Source organism: Chrysemys picta, chromosome 3, assembly GCF_011386835.1.
Source record: "Chrysemys picta bellii isolate R12L10 chromosome 3, ASM1138683v2, whole genome shotgun sequence".
Lineage (NCBI taxonomy): Eukaryota > Metazoa > Chordata > Testudines > Emydidae > Chrysemys > Chrysemys picta.
Genome location: NC_088793.1, coordinates 39,920,681 through 39,936,711, shown reverse-complemented (window position 1 = coordinate 39,936,711; position 16,031 = coordinate 39,920,681).

Sequence of the window (16,031 nt, the reverse complement as noted above, 5' to 3'; positions counted from 1 at the left end):
GGCTGGCTGGCTCACTAGCCCTGCCCACTGCTCCTGAGAAAGATCTGGAAATTATTTAATTTACCCTTATAAAAGAGGGCAGCAGGAAATGGGGGAGGGGACTGCAACACATTCCAGAAGCTCAGGGGGCAGGTTTTGTGCTCCCAATGGACTGATGTGGGAGCTACTGCAGAGAGGAATTACTCCAGGAACCAAACAGACAGAGGGCACACTGTGTGAAATCCATAATTGCTGAGGCTTTGAGGTAAGAGTCAGGAAATTTGGTTACTGAAGTCAGTGGTGTAAGGGACATACTTGGGGAAGGTACTACTCAGCTTGCACAGACTTTGAGGGAAGAGTTTGCATGTTTATTACTTATTATGTATTATTTTTGTTTGTTAAGAAGGCTTCAAATAAAACAACTAATCCTGCTCGAAACTGCTTCCCTGGATTCCCTTAGAGAGCGCAGACAGAATTAACCAAGGGAGTGAGCTGACTCAGCCAGAGCAAAGCTTGGTCTGGTAGGAGGAGTGTGCTACAAGATAGGCCCCAATCGTTTTACAAAGGCTTATTACAGACTTCAATTGGAATGGCTTTCAATATGAAAACAGATTGTTTAACACATTGTAGTTACTTTCTTGATTACTTGGAAGTTCACCACAGTCACATGAACAGATTCTTCAAAAAAAGACTTAGGGTATGTCTACACTACGAAATTAGGTCGAATTTATAGAAGCTGGTTTTATAGAAATCGGTTGTATACAGCCGATTATGTGTGTCCCCACATAAAATGCTCTAAGTGCATTAAGTCGGCGGACCGCGTCCACAGCACCGAGGCTAGCGTCGACTTCCGGAGCGTTGCATTATGGGTAGCTATCCCACAGTTCCCGCAGTCTCCGCCGCCCATTGGAATTCTGGGTTGAGATCCCAATGCCTGAATGATGCAATACAGTGTCACGGGGGGTTCTGGGTACATGTCGTCAGGCACCTCCCCCTCCGTCAGAGCAATGGCAGACAATCGATTCGCGCCTTTTTACCTGGGTTACCTGTGCAGACAACATACCACGCCAAGCATGGAGCCCGCTCTGCTCAGCTCAGCTCACCGTCACCATATGTCCTCTGGGTGCCGGCAGACGTGGAACTGTATTGCTACACAGCAGCAGCTAATTGCCTTTTGGCAGTAGACGGTCCAGTATGACTGGTAGCCTTCATCAGCGATCTGGGTGCTGGCAGACGTGGGGCTGCATTGCACACAGCAGCAGCCCCTTGCCTTTTGGTAGAAGGTGGTGTATTACGACTGGTATCCGTCATCGTCGTACTGCAGTGGCTGAAACTCCGTATGTCCCCCAGTCGCTGCCTTCCCAATGATGATGATGGCTATCAGTCGTAGTATGCTATTTTCTGCCAAGCGCCCAGTATTTTCTGCCAAGCACCCAGAAGATGCCGAGGGCTATCAGTCATGCTGCACCGTCGTCTGCCATCTTAAGATGTAAAAAATAGATTTGTTCTGTATTCATTTGCTTCCCCCTCCCTCCGTGAAATCAACGGCCTGCTAAACCCAGGGTTTTGAGTTCAATCTTTGGGGGGGCCATTCTGTGTGACAGTTGTTTGTGTTTCTCCCTGATGCACAGACACCTTTGTTGATTTTAATTCCCTGTACCTGTACGCCATGTCGTCACTTGCCCCTCCCACCCTCCCTCCCTCCGTCAGATACTAGTTTCGCGCCTTTTTTTCAGACCAGACGCCATAGCACTGAGATCATGCAGCCCGCTCAGATCACCGCGGCAATTATGAGCACTATGAACATCACGCGCATTGCCCTGGAGTATATGCAGAGCCAGGACATGCCAAAGCAAAACCAGGACCAGCCGAAGAGGTGATTGCAGCGCGGCGACGAGAGTGATGAGGAAATTGACATGGACATAGACCTCTCACAAGGCACAGGCCCCAACCCTGGAAACAAGCACAGACTGGTGGGACCGCATTGTGTTGCACGTGTGGGACGATTCCCAGTGGCTGCGAAACTTTCGCATCGTAAGGGCACTTTCATGGAACTTTGTGACTTGCTTTCCCCTGCCCTGAAGCGCCAGAATACCAGGATGAGAGCAGCCCTCACAGTTGAGAAGTGAGTGGCGATAGCCCTGTGGAAGCTTGCAACACCAGACAGCTAACTGTCAGTTGGGAATCAATTTGGAGTGGACAAATCTACTGTGGGGGCTGCTGTGATCCAAGTTGCCAGGGCAATCAAACACCTGGTGATATCAAGGGTAGTGACTCTGGGAAACGTGCAGGCCATAGTGGATGGGTTTGCTGCAATGGGATTCCCAAACTGTGGTGGGGCGATAGACGGAACCCATATCCCTATCTTGTCACCGGAGCACCAAGCCACCGAGTACATAAACCACAAGGGGCACTTTTCAATGCTGCTGCAAGCCCTGGTGGATCACAAGGGACGTTTCACCAACATCAACGTGGGATGGCCGGGAAAGGTACATGATGCTCGCGTCTTCAGGCACTCTGGTCTGTTTCGAAAGCTGGAGGAAGGGACTTTCTTCCCAGACCAGAAAATAACCATTGGGGATGTTGAAATGCCTATCGTGATCCTTGGGGACCCAGCCTACCCCTTAATGCCATGGCTCATGAAGCCGTACACAGGCAGCCTGGACAGTAGTCAGGACCTGTTCAACTACAGGCTGAGCAAGTGCCGAATGGTGGTGGAATGTGCATTTGGACGTTTAAAAGCGCGCTGGCGCAGCTTACTGACTCGCTCAGACCTCAGCGAAAAGAATATCCCCATTGTTATTGCTGCTTGCTGTGCGCTCCACAATATCTGTGAGAGTAAGGGGGAGACATTTATGGCGGGGTGGGAGGTTGAGGCAAATCGCCTGGCCGCTGATTACGTACAGGGCGGTTAGAAGAGCACAGCAGGGCACGGTGCGCATCAGAGAAGCTTTGAAAACGAGTTTTGTGACTGGCCAGGCTACGGTGTGAAACTTCTCTTTATTTCTCCTTGATGAACCCACCCGGTTCACTCTATTTCTCTGTAAACCAACCACCCCACCCTCCCCTCCCCCCTCGAGCACCACTTGCAGAGGCAATACAGTCATTGTTACCTCACATTTATGCATTCTTTATTAATTCATCACACAACTAGGGGGATAATTGCCAAGGTAGCCCGGGATGGGTGGGGGAGGAGGGAAGGAAAAGGACACACTGCAGTTTAAAACTTTAACTTCTTATTGAAGGCCAGCCTTCTAATGCTCGGGCAATCATCTGGGGTGGAGTGACTGGGTGGCTGGAGGCCCCCCCACCATGTTCTTGGGCGTCTGAGTGAGGAGGCTATGGAACTTGGGGAGGAGGGCTGTTGGTTACACAGGGGCTGTAGCGGCGGTCTCTACTCCTGTTGCCTTTCCTGCAGCTCAACCATACGCTGGAGCATATCATTTTGATGCTCCAGCAGCCGGAGCATTGACTCTTGCCTTCTGTCTGCAAGCTGACGCCACCTATCATCTTCACCCACCACTTGCTCTGTTCATCCCGCGATTCAGCCCGACACCTCTCCTCTCGTTCATATTGTGCTTTTCTGTAGTCTGACATTAACTGCCTCCACGCATTCTGCTGTGCTGTCAGCGTGGGAGGACATCTGGAGCTCCGAGAACATATCATCCCGAGTCCGCCGTTTTCTCCTTCTATTCTTCACTAGCCTCTGTGAAGGAGAAACATTTGCAGCTGGTGGAGGAGAAGGGAGAGGTGGTTAAAAAAGACACATTTTAGAGAACAATGGGTACACTCTTTCATGTTAAATTTTGCTGTTCACATTACACAGCACATGTGCTTTCGTTACAAGATTGCATTTTTCCTCTTATATTGAGGGCCTGCCGGTTTGGTGTGAGAGATCACTCATGCAGTGCCAGGCAACAGATTTCGGCTTGAAGGCAGCCATGGTAAGCCACAGTCTTTTGGCTTTTTTAACCTTCTTAACATGTGGGAATGGTTTCAAACAGTAGCGCCCTCATTTCCCATACCAAGCACCCATTGGGTTGGCCATTTAAAATGGGTTTGCAATGTAAAAGGAGGGGCTGCGGTTTCCGGGTTAACATGCAGCACAAACCCAACTAACCCTCCTCCCCCCCACACCCAATTCTCGGGGATGATCACTTCACCCCTCCCCCCCACCGCGTGGCTAACAGCGGGGAACATTTCTGTTCAGCGGAGGAGGAACGGGCACCTCTGAATGTCCCCTTAATAAAATCGCCCCATTTCGACCAGGTGACCGTGAATGATATCACTCTCATCGGGATGACAAAGAGCGATAAGGAATGGATGTTGTCTGCATGCCAGCAAACACCGGGACCATACGCTGCCATGCTTTGTTATGCAATGATTCCAGACTACATGCTACTGGCCTGGCATAGTAAAGTGTCCTACCATGGCGGACGGGATAAGGCAGCCCTCCCCAGAAACCTTTTGCAAAGGCTTTGGGAGTACATGAAGGAGAGCTTTCTGGAGATGTCCCTGGAGGATTTCCGCTCCATCCCCATACACGTTAACAGACTTTTCCAGTAGCTGTACTGGCCGCGATTGCCAGGGCAAATTAATGATTAATCATTAAACATGCTTGCTTTTAAACCATGTGTAATATTTACAAAGGTACACTCACCAGAGGTCCCCTGTGTGCCCTCAGGGTCTGGGAGCATGCCTTGGGTGAGTTCGGGGGTTACTGGTTCCAGGTCCAGGGTGATAAACATATCCTGGCTGTTTGGGAAACCGGTTTCTCCGCTTCCTTGCTGCTGTGAGCTATCTACATTATCTTCATCCTCATCTTCCTCGTACCCCGAACCCGCTTCCCTGTGTGTTTCTCCATTGAAGGAGTCAAAGCACACGGTTGGGGTAGTGGTATCTGCACCCCCTAGCATGGCATGCAGCTCCATGTAGAAGCAGCATGTTTGCGGCTCTGCCCCGGACCTTCCGTTTGCCTCTCTGGCTTTGTGGTAGGCTTGCCGTAGCTCCTTAATTTTCATGCGGCACTGCTGTGCATCCCTGTTATGGCCTCTGTCCTTCATGGCCTTGGAGACCTTTTCTAATATTTTGCCATTTCGTTTACTGCTACGGAGTTCAGCTAGCACTGATTCATCTCCCCATATGGCGAGCAGATCCCGTATCTCCTGTTCGGTCCATGATTGAGCTCTTTTGCGATCCTGGGACTCCATCACGGTTACCTGTGCTGATGAGCTCTGCGTGGTCACCTCTGCTCTCCACGCTGGGCAAACAGGAAATGAAATTCAAACGTTCGCGGGTCTTTTCCTGTCTACCTGGTCAGTGCATCTGAGTTGAGAGTGCTGTCCAGAGCGGTCACAATGAAGCACTGTGGGATAACTCCCGGAGGCCAATAACGTCGAATTCCGTTCACACTACCCCAATTCCGACCCGCTAAGGCCGATTTTATCGCTAATCCCCTTGTCGGAGGTGGAGTAAAGAAACCAGTTTAAAGGGCCCTCTAAATCGAAAAAAGGGACTTAGCCATGTGAACGTGTCCAGGCTTAATTCGATTTAACACTGCTAAATTCGACCTAAACTCGTAGTGTAGACCAGGCCTTATTTTAATAAGCTCTCCACATTGACCTTAGTTCTGTATGTGCTTTTTTAGAAAACTACAGTACTGTATTTATTTCATCTTAATGTAATGCTGATCACTGGAAAATAAAAATAGTAGTAGAGCTCTTAGCCACTAACCTACTACCTTTCCGGGGTTGAGTAGCATTAGTACTCATAAGCGAGCTGTTAAGTCAGGAAAACACAGTAGCAATGGGAATTAGTAAGAGGAAGTGAAAATAAAGAGGGGTCTGCATTCCAGAAAGAGAGATCTTGAAGCAGAGAATGAGCTTCCAATAGAACAGCAAGGCAAGGAGCAGTGAGAGAGGTAACTAGCAGCACAAAACAAGAGACAGCATGAGAATACACAGAGATGGGGAAGGGGAGAGGCCACTAACCCACATCCTCTACAACAGAAGCCTCAGTGCCAGCCAGCAGAGCAGGGGAAGCTATACCAAGGATAGGGCTGTCATTACTTTCACACCCCATGGAGGGAGGCGAAAGAAGGGGCTGAATTGTGACTGTCATAATTTCATAGAATCATAGATTCATAACTTTTAAGGTTAGAAGGGGCTATTTTGATCACTTAATCTGACCAACTTCATAATACAGGCCATAGAACCTTACCTAGTAATTCCTGTTTCAAGCTCATAACTTCTGTTGGAGCTAGAGTATAACTTTTAGAAAGATATCCAATCTTGATTTAAAGAATGCTAGTGATGGAGGATCCATCACATCCCTAAATAAGTAATTCCAATGGTTAATTACCCTCACTGTTAAAAATCTGTGACTTATTCCTCATCTGAATTTGTCTAGCTTTAGTTTCCAACCACTGGATCTCATTATGCCTTTTTCTGTTAGATTAAAGATCCAGTTACTATCAGAAATCTTTTCATTATGTAAATATTTATAAGCTGTTATCGAGTCACCTTCTAACCTTTTCTTGGTTAAACTAAATAGATTAGACTTCTTAAGTCTCTCACTATAAGGCATGTTTTCCAGACCTTGAATCATTTTTGTAGAACTCTTTTTAACCCTTTTCCAATTTTTCAGCATCCTCCCTACTTGATATTACCCTGCTTATACATCCAAGGATCACATTAGCTCTTTTAGCTGTAGCATCACATTTGAAGCTCATGTTCATTGGTTATCTGTCATAGGAACAAAGTCCATTTCAGAGTCTCTGCATTCCAGGATAAAATCCCCCATATCCAGATCTGATCTACTCCTTGAGTAGCTCCCCTATGTGCTACTCCTTACTCAAAGCTATGATAACTTCACATTCTAGCCCTCAAAAATGCAATGCAACGGAATCCACTTTTCAAGAAAAGACTCTTATACTAGTAGTATGGGGGATCCATGGGTCTGGAACACAGGTCTGCTGGCTCCTGTGTGACTGCCATGTCCACAACACCATCTTACAGCCACCTTCCAAAAGCTCCGGTAAACTGGGGAATAGCAGTGAATTCTCTGGGTTTGTGCACCACTGGATGTCCCACCAATGGAGGTCGTGTCTGGCAGAGCCTCATGTGTTCCCTGATTGGCCCAGGCATGGTATTTAAGGCGTAGGGAAAAAACGTTGAGGCTGTCTATGCAACTAGGCAGGTCCCTGGCTTGCTGCTCCAAACGGACCTTGCTGCAGACTCTTGGTCCCATCTGATAACTGGCCTGACTGCTCGTCATGGTTCCTGGTCCCCTTCTCCACTCCTGATACCTCACTTGGCTCTGACCTGGCAGGGCTTATTGATCTCACGGACCTGATCCTATAGCACTGCCCTGGTATTGACTGCTGCTTCTGGCCTTGGCCCTCTAGAATGAACTCAGGCCATGTTCTCAAATCTCCTCTACCCAGGCCCTGGCCTCAACCTGTGCCTCCATAGCTGCAGTCCTGACAAGCAGCCCACATCCCTATTACTAGAAGTTTGATTAACAAAGGCAAGAAAATATCTCCTCAATTATCACCAAGTATTCCTCACTTCCCTCTTGATTTTAAGATCAGAAATAGAAGATCTGGTGATGAGGACGATATAAGTACATGGATAAATAAGAATTCAGAGGACTTAAAGTGCTATGAGTGGCTATACTATCCAACTGATATTTCCTTTCAACTCTTCCCTGCTTCCCCTTACCCCTAAGGTGTCCTATACACTGTGCTAGTATGATGTGGAAAATTCTTTGCCTCTCAGACAGAAAATGCCTTTCAGTTATGAAATATTTAATATTATGCAACAAGAGAAGCTCATGTATCAAGAATGTTGTATCTATTTAACCCGATCTTCATTGCTCAGGTATTCTATAGGCAGTTGAACCAGACAGACATGTTAAGTGACACAATGAATTTAAGCAGCATATTCTTTGAGTTTCTTTCCTTTTTACCACCAGCTTCACATTTTCACAAGACATAACAAGTTACCCTGTTGAACAGTGTTAACAGAATTTAAATTTTGAAAGCTAAAGCAGTACAATTTCACTTGTGTTACCAGTCCCTGTGCTAACAGAGGAATGTCTGGCTAAGATGGTGGTTGTAGTTCATTATATTAAAAGGGTCAAGCCTAGTAAAATATTAATGTTCTTTTCATTTTTAAGAAGAAATAAAGTAGAATTATTCAGAATCTCATCTGTACTAAAGAGGCAGCACACTAAGCCCTGGTGGGAGAAAGGGCCTGGAGATGTCATTTTTATCTTGTGGTGCTCCTGCCTGTTGTATCTATCTGTTGTCTTACAGTTGGATTGTAAACATCTTGTCTTTTTGTTAAGTTTGTTTGCACAGCACATAGTATAGTGTAGCTCTGGTATGTGAATGAGGATCTAGACACTACTGCATTACAAATAATTATTAATAATTAAAGTTTCTCTGCAGAAATATTCTCTGACTAATCTAGAAGTGCACTGATGTCGCTAAAGAAAGAGCCCCACTCACTGTCCTTCAGTTATAGGGAAGTTGTTAAAATGTGAAGCCTTGGTGAAGGGGGAAGGGGAAAAGATCTTCACTAAGACCTCACCCTACACTCTTTGTGCAGTGGGAATTTCAGGTGTTCAAACACTCCAGGATTTGTGTGGAAGAACAGCCCCTAAAATAGGCTATATTTAGTATCATATTCATTTTACATAAACTGTAGACAATTGCAATCATCAAGGAAGCAGATGGGGGAGGAGTCTGTACTGTATAGATGGTTTTATGCTCTGGTTGTTGCTTATGTTGGTAATACTGTGAACATTTCTGCTCATTAGCAGTATTGAAAATTAGAAATAAAAAAGCTTCCTTTATTTGTCACACTGTCTGGAAAGATTACTGTCCAGTGCCATACAGCTGTGTGATTTGTTCTCTACAGATACACCATAACATTTGATTATTAAGGAGAGGTAGACTTTCCGGTGTGAGGGTATTAACTTTGCTCTAAACCCATTTTGTGATCCCTCTTTCTTCTTAAAATTCATTTCCACCCTGAAAAGAACATAAGTAGAACTGAATAATGTCTATTTCTAGGTTAATTTATTATCAAATTCAGGCATAGATTATTCAAAATTTTATCAAGGCCTGTGATGTGATTGATGGAAATCTATTAGGTTAACCATTTATTAACATAACTATATACCAGTAGCTAGAGTATTTCATGTATGAAAATGCATTTTATGAAAGAAGCAGGAATAGTTCGTGCACTTTATCAAATGACATTAGTAAATATCCTCCTCTGGAAGTGAGGTTTACAGCTATGGTTTTGAAAGCCTTTTGAGAATCTCCTTCACTTAAAAATGAAGGCTCATGGTTCATATCTTTAAAAAACCTATTTTACAAAGCATTCTTCCAAATTTTCTTGATGAGCCATTTTCTATTCTCGATGAGATATTCTGATAAATCGTCTCATCTATACATGAAAGAACAATGTGGAAGACTTTCAAAACTTTGAGAAAAGACAGTTTGGAGCAGTAAAAAAATACTCCCACTGAAGAAATCTTTGGATCTATATATTTTTTTAAAATGCCCGAGATCAGAAAAGCAATAGGTTTGCTTACAGAGTAAACCACTACCTCTGTGTGAGGAAAGATGGCAGAATTGGGCTCTCTGTAAAGTAGTTACACCATAATCACCTGCTTTCTTATTTATTTTATTTATAGTAAAGTGTCACTGGAGTCTCCAACCAATATCTGGGTCTTGTTGTGCTAGGTACTGTACAAACCCATAGTAAGAGGCAGTCCCAGAGACAAAGGAAAGGGAAACAGAAAGATGAGATGACTTGTTCAAGGTTACACATAGCTCAATGGCAGAGATCAGACTAGAACACCAGACTGCTGAGTCTAAGCCCTAATGAGAGGTCTGTGTGTTCTGACCCAGAGTCACTAATACTCTCAGAACCAGTGGTCTGTAGGCAGACACCCACACCATCAGTGCACCATTTGCTGATCACATCTACCCTTTAAGGTATTAGAAGACATACAGTACCAATAGCTCCGCTAGTGGAATCTGAGGATTCCTACTCCTCCAGTGAGCTCAAAGCTGGATATAGTGGCCCCTCTGCCCATTCCAAGGCATAATATTAGCCCTGACAGTGTTTTCCCGGGCACCTTTGGAATCTGCAAAACATACTACCAGGCTCAGGACCAATGGCACCCTTCCACAAGGACACCATCTCTTTACTCTTATGACCCCTTATGACCCCAAACATTGGCTTGATTGAGTTTCTTGGGATCATTACTTCAAACAATCCAAGTGGGAATTCAGACAGAGGTCATCTCATTGAGAAGAGCATCAGGTCCCTGAGCAGTGTTATGAGGAGCAATCTGAGGAGACAACCCCATTCAGTCCTCCTGTGGCACTCTCATCCTCTTCTTTGGCCCCATTGTCACCACCAAAATAATACAAATAATATTCTATACTTCCTGAGGAGGATTGAGCAGGGGCTCAATTCTCTTGGACAAAGTTCAGGATCCCACTCACAAGTTGCTGGACATCCTCCAGACTGCAGGCCATAACAAGGTGGCATTTCCCATCAATAAAGCCATGTTGCAGCCAGCAAAGACACTCTCGCATACCCTGGCATCAATGACCAGGACATGGGTAATCATGCCCACTGGTTAGAACAGGAGTTGGCAGCCCATGGTCAGAGCTGGAGTGAGAGGCAAAATACCAAAGCCAAGGGTCAGAGCCGAGGTCAGAAGTTAGGAATTGGAAACAAGGGTGAGACCCAGAGTCAGAGGCCAGAGCCAGGGGAACTTGTGGGTAGGTCTGGGTGGAAGTGGGGATGAAAGCCATCATTCTCAAAGAATGGGCTACATTGGGTTGAGGTGTGGATTGCATCATTATACATTAATTCAGAATAGCAAAGCATGGGAGGCCAGTCATCCTTGTGGCAGCTCAAAGCAGCAAAGATACTGCTCCAAGGTTTGATTGACTCTCTCCATTTGCCTATTAGTCTGTGGGAAATAGGCAGATGAAGCGAGGGGATTGATGCCAAGGAGTAAAAGGAATTCCTGCCAGAATTAGGAGATGACAGAACAGGGAGTAATGGTCTCAAGTTGCAATAAGGGAGGTTTAGGTTGGATATTAGGAAACACTATTTCACTAGGAGGGTGGTGAAGCATTGGAATGGGTTACCTAGAGAGGTGGTGGAATCTCCTTCCTTAGAAGTTTTTAAGGTCAGGCTTGGCAAAGCCCTGGCTGGGATAATTTAGTTGGAGATTGGTCCTGCTTTGAGCAGGGGGGTGGACTAGATGACCTCCTGAGGTCCCTTCCAACCCTGATATTCTATGATTCTGTGATTCTATGAACTGGGGACCCCAGTACAATACAATGCCTGTCAGTAACCCATGGTAACAGGAGACATTTTCTAGGAAGACCTGAGCTGTCTATCATTGGTAGGAATAATACAGCATGGGATGAAGTGTGTCATCTTTGTTAGGAGGTTGACAACAACCAGAATTATTGTGTGTCCCTGGAAACATGGCAGTTCTACAATGAAGTCCACTGATATAGTAAACCAAAGCTGCAGAGGCATGGGCAGATGCTGGAGGAGACCTAGGAGTTTTAACAGAGAGTTCTTGATCTGGGTACAGAGGTTGCAGGACCTTATATAATCCTTGATACAAGCTTGTAGGCTTCGCCACCAGAAATTCCTTCAGATCAAACTCCAAGCCTTGAATTGGCCAAAATGGTCCATGGCAGCAAATTGTGGCATAGTTTTAATACTAGAAGCATAAGGTATCCCTCTCAAACATAAATACAATCCTTCCAATAGAATAGGTCATTCTGCAGTCAGAACTCAGTGTCAAGTCAGGTACCCACATCATTCAGCATGTGGTGGTTTGATCTGGATTACAAACAATTCATCAGAGAGTGGATATAGGATGTCGAACTGCTGTCAACCGTCTTGTTGACAAAGTTGGACACCTTGAGCATGGGGGAAGAGGCCTCTTTGCCAGGTTTGAGATATTCATCTCTATGGGATAGGGCATCTGCCTTCCTATTTTTCATCCCTGGGCAATAGGTCACAACATAGTCAAATGAGAGAAGAAGGACCAGCATATCTGGTGTTGGTTAAAGCATCTAGCAGTCTGTAGTTACTCCAGGTTCTTATCGTCTCTCAGAACTTGGACTGGGATTGGGTTCCTTCTAGGAGGTGATGCCACTTTTCAAAAGCCACCTCAATGGGCAGTAGCTCCTTGTCCCAAATACTGTGTATATTTTTCTGCCAGGGTTAGCATCTCAGAGTGAAAGATATAGGGTTGGAGTAGATTGTGGGAGCCAGCATGCTGAAATAATGCTGCACCTATGGCAAAGTTGGATGTGTCGGCTTCAATCATAAATGGTTTAGTGGAATCTGGGTGAATCAGGATGGGTGCTAAGGTGACAATCTATCAAAGGCTGTCGGAGACTATAGACCAGGCAAACTGGGCCCTGTTTTTGCAGGTCATGGTGATGAACCAGGAAATGCCAAGGATAACTGATGAATGCAGTGCATGAATTGGTCTAAATTTGAGTTTCTCAGGGGCTTCAAAGGGTAGTTACCTCTAAGGGAGCCATCTGGTTGGTGATGAAACTGGTCCTGTCCATGGACTCCACTAACTCAGGGGACATATTGTGGGCTTGGGTTAACTTCAGGTCCATGAAATTGCCTGAAGCACCTAAGTCCACTAGGTTGGACTAGAAGGAACTGGAGATGTATTGGATGCTGATTGCCCATCACCAGGTTACTGGCAGACAAGAATTGTCATGGTCTGCTGGGGAGAGGGGAAGGGCATCAACCCAGCCTGGACTCTCAGAATGGGACTGGGGCTTAGCATTTCAAGGGTTCATACTGGATACTGGCAAGGTAGCTTGCTGCAGTGTGTTCTTGGGCCCCATTGTATAGGCATAGACCCAATGCCAGGCATTGATTCTTCTCCATGTCAGAGGTGGGGCCAGACCTGATCGATTTGTTTGGGTTCAGTGACAGAGAAGGGACTTGTGATAGCAGTGCCAGAGTCAGGAGGGCTGGTGGGATCCAGCGTTTGGTCAGGCAGTGCTCGATCTTGATGCATAGGTTGACTAAGGCATCCAGGTCGGTCAGGGATTCCACCTATGCTATTCATCTTTAATATCATTTAGGCTGAGCTGGGAATGATAATGCCTGGCAGTCCTGTTTCACTCAGTGTCTGCTACCAAGGTTTGGAATCTGCTGCATATTTACCAACAGCATCTATGCTGCAATACCTGAAGCATGGCTTCAGCTGTATGCTTATGACTTATATCATTGACAATCACTGCCATAGCTTGAATTTTTCAAATTGTCCAAGAAGTGGGCTTAATTTTTCCAGAAGTTGAGACCCAAGACATGGTTTCCCAGTAAACTGGCTGATAATCCTACTCACTCTTGGTCAGTGGGGTACAACTGTAGGTGTAGCAGAAATAAAAGCCATGAAATTTATCGCAATCACCATTGAACTTGTCAGGTAGGGGGAGTTTTGGCTCACGGGTAGAAGGGATCAGAACTGAAGGTGGTGAAGGAACAAAATGGACACTGTGTAGAATCAAGCACGTGGGTTTATTATGCACAATGCTGGCGGAGTGTCACTTTGCTTATTAGGCTCAGAGACACAGCCAAACGATTGATTACAAATGGATTATATGGATTTTTCATAAGCGGAGGAAAGTGACGGGATGGGTGGTCCTGAGCCCCAGGATAGGTCTAGCAGCAAGACAAGATAAGCACAGTTGCCAATAGTCTAAAGATTACATAATGTCCCCGCCCATAGTTTCAGGTTAACAAGTAACATATCATTAGTACACAGGTGTTTTTCTATAAAGTGTATTAGTATAAAAATATATATGTTGAATTCTGATGCGGAGTCCATAGGAATGAGGTAGCCCTTCCGATTGTCCAAACAGGCACATTCCTGGGGGTTAAAGCAAAAAGACATTGAAAAGTAAATGGCAATATAAATTGTCTTTCAAGTTGCCCGTTATGCTTCTAAAGACAAACACAGGTGTCTGGGAGGGAGGAGGGGTGTGCATCTGTGAGAGGGAGAATGTCAGATCTCATACTGACATGCTTGAACCTCTTCCATAAACTCAATGTTGGTGTGTGGGGAGATATCTCTTTCTACAGAAGGAATGGACACAGACAGAAACAGGACCCCTTTCAATCCTTTGGTCTGTTTGCAGCTTCAGATAAGAGTGCCAATTACTGCTCCCCATCTGGTGTTTTGCTGACCATGCTTATTTTAGTAAAAAGCAAAGTTGTGTCTTGTTTGTTCTGCTTCTCTTAGCTAATATTGTTCACTATTTGCTTGGCCTCTTGACCAAACTCTGGACTTTGGGCCTGTAAAAAGAGCTGTCACAGCCTGTATCAGGTTTTGACATAAACAGAACATGGATTTTGGCCCTTCAGTGGCATGCCTTGAGGTTGTAGGACCATATTCTGTACCTGCAGGTGGCAACCTGGGCCTACAAGTCTGTAAGGATCCCACTCTATCTGTCAGAGAGATATTGGCCTTTGTAGAATCCTGCTTGCCATATCAGCTCTAGTTCTCCTATTGTTTGTGTTGGGGCTGCTCAAACTGTCAGTGACTGGGATGTGGGTGGTCATGCCCAATGGTTAGAGCCAGAGTCAGGTCTAATGATCAGAGCACGAGGCGGTAGTAAGGAATTGGAGCCCAGGATCAGAGCCAGAGTCTGAGGCCAGATGCCAAAGCCAAAGGTCAGACTTCAGGAATCAGAGCTGAGGGTCAGGACTGGGTTACCTGGAGTAGGGCAAGGCTGGGCCCACAGCAGGAGCAGAACTGTGTCTGAAGCAGAGCTGGGACAAGGCAGGAGCAAGCAGGCACAGGAGATGGCATATTTTGTTCCCTACCACAAACTCCCTCATAGTTCAGGCCATCTCCAAACATAACAGAGTACACCATTTTAGGTCTACTACCTTCAACAAGGGTGGCAAAAGACTAGACCTCCTGGGAAGAAAAAGTTTCTCCTCCATCAGCCTACAGTTTCACATTGCAAATTATTAGGCACTGATGTCTAAGTATGACTTTATTAACTATAACACATTTTCTAAGTTCACCAGCAAACTGCCACAGGAACTCAACACAGACCACAATTTCAAGCCATCATTAACAAGGATAAAATGATAGCCAGATCATCCCTCTACGCTTAAGTCGACACAGTGGATGGCTTCCCATTCCCTGGTAAATTTGGTTGTCATGAGATAGGCTTCATGGCTTCAATCTTCATGATTTCCCCAGGAAGTTCAAGCCAATGTGGAGGACCTCCCCTTTAAGGATAACAATCTGATTAATAACAAAATTGATGAGTCACTGCAAACCCTTAAGGACTCTGGGCAACCCTCCAATCCTTGGGTATTTACTCTCTAGCACCTCAGAGGAAGTACCATACACCCCCATAAAACAATGCCCTGCTCCTCAGTCTTTTACCATCAAAGAGCCTTTGACTCTCCCAAGAAGTGCTAGAGGAAGAAGTGCAGCAGACCACCCTGTTGACATTCCCTTCCTAGTCCCAGCCTTCCACAAATAAGCCATTTTAATGGGACCCTTGAGAGTTGCCAAACACTCCCCAGCAGGGACGCTGGGAATTTTTTTATAGTGGGAGTGCTGATGATAGAAACCATGGAAATCATGTTTTAGTGTTTGTTATTACTACACTTCCAACACCACTGCTCCTCAACTCTTCTGATATCTGTTTTGTCGGGGGCCTGGCCCATTTCTTTCTGGTGTGTCATCACATATCAGAAAGGGGGATCTCAAAGAACAACTCCACTGGCTACACAATAGAATTTCTCTCCATCTTTGTCACAAAACTGCCCTCCCCATTCCTCTTCAGGGACTCCTCTCATGAGAGGTCCTTAAACAGGAAGTAGAATTCCTAATCCAGTTTGGGGGAAACAACCTGTGCCACCTCAACACAAGGGGAAAGGGTTTTATTCAAGATACTTCCTCATTCTTAAAAAAAGAAAGGAGGCTGGAAACCCATC